Source organism: Gossypium hirsutum, chromosome D08, assembly GCF_007990345.1.
Source record: "Gossypium hirsutum isolate 1008001.06 chromosome D08, Gossypium_hirsutum_v2.1, whole genome shotgun sequence".
Taxonomy (NCBI): domain Eukaryota; kingdom Viridiplantae; phylum Streptophyta; class Magnoliopsida; order Malvales; family Malvaceae; genus Gossypium; species Gossypium hirsutum.
Window position 1 is genome coordinate 41,448,808 of NC_053444.1, and position 1,702 is coordinate 41,450,509.

The following is a 1,702-nucleotide window of genomic DNA, read 5'->3' on the forward strand; positions in this document are numbered from 1 at the left end:
TCAAAGTACTCACCTACTCCATTGTAATTATATTACAACTTGTTCCGTATACTTGTGGGTACCGCATCACTTTTATATATCTTTTGGTGTAGTATTCACATTCTAGATGTTAGTATGGCTGGAGGTGGTTATAATTAAACTTGTGAATTGTTGCTTATTACTCTGCGTTTAAATTTCTCATTTATTTTTAGCATACTTAGTTGATTTTTAGTTAAGTTAATTATTTAATTCAACCTACTCACAATTATTTCCATCACCAATTTGCTAAGATTTTATTTTCACAATATTTGCCTATATAGTCCCTATTGAGATGATTCTTTTTACTTACTACTTTATTACTTGTTGATGACTATGTACACTTGTACGTCATTCAAGTTATTTGTGAAATTTATTATTTTGCAATTTGATTTATTTTTCCATTAATTTTAATTTAACTATTTTTTGTGGCTTTTCAGGTGTTTATAAACGCACTTTGAGACAAATGAGAAGACAACAAGAAACTATGAGAAGAGCTAAAAAAATGAATTCCAAGCAAAGAGAATAAGCAACTAGTAAAACTCAAAATCAGATCATTGTTGTTGACGACAAAAACTTCGTCAATATGTTATGTCAATTTTTCATGAGTTTAGTCTAAAAATCGTAAAACCCAAAATTAAGGCACCATAGTTTGAGTTGAAGCTAGTGATGTTCGAAATGCTTCAAACGGTGGGTCAATTTAGTGGGATGCCTATTAGAGATCCACACGTTCATCTTCGATTATTCATGGAGGTCAGAGTAATAGAAGACGCAATGAGATTAAAGTTATTTTCATACTCATTGAGGGACAGAGCATAAGTATGGTTAATTTTTTTACGACCTAGTTCAGTAAGTACATGGCAACAACTGGGTAAGCGATTCTTGATTATGTACTACCCACCATGTAAGAATTCCAAGCTAAGGAATGAGATCACCATATTCCAACAGTTCGATGATGAATCCTTATATAAGACTTAAGAACGATTCAAGTAATTATTACAAAAATGCTCTCATTATAGGATTTCACATTGCATCTAATTGGAGACATTTTACAATGGTCTCAATGCACAGACCAGAATAGTGGTAGATGCTTCTGCAGATGAAGCTATTCTTTCTAGGTCTTACAATAAGACTTACGAAATTATTGAAAGAATTGCTAGAAATAACTACCAGTTGCCAACCAACCAACCAACCACATGAAGAAGAGTGACAAGAGTACATAAAGATGCTCTTACATCACTTTTATGTCCTCAATGCTTAAGAATTTTACTACTAAAGGGTTCCAATAATAGTATGTCAGGTCAGTAGCCTAGTCAATTCGAAAATATCTCATGTGTATACTGTAGAGATGAACACATGTTTGAAAGTTTCCCTTCGAACCCAAAGTCTATCTATTACATGGGTAATCAAAATCAGAATAAAAGTGGACCAGGACCACAATCAAACTTTTCATGAAGTAATCAAAGAGTGGGTTTTTACCTTTTTATAACTTAGCTTGTGCATATACCTTATTTTAAAGGAAGACTTATTTATTAATTTCCCCGTTTATGGCTCTTAAATATAAGATTTGGTTGGTAGTTAAGCACCACTCTTCCCTTATAAAATGTACTAGTAAAATAATCTCACAGGACTTTCCCACTTCAGAACGTCTGAATAGATATTCCCAACAATAGATAGTCCCTAGCAG

At 32.7% G+C, this 1,702-nt stretch overlaps 1 non-coding gene across 1 annotated transcript; it reads right to left on the reverse strand.

Moving 5' to 3' along the window:
* Positions 1 to 930: 930 nt before the first annotated feature.
* LOC121220435 (small nucleolar RNA R71) lies at positions 931 to 1,037 on the reverse strand. Its single transcript, XR_005917637.1, has one exon. It is a non-coding gene; the product is annotated as a small nucleolar RNA R71 (small nucleolar RNA).
* Positions 1,038 to 1,702: the final 665 nt, after the last annotated feature.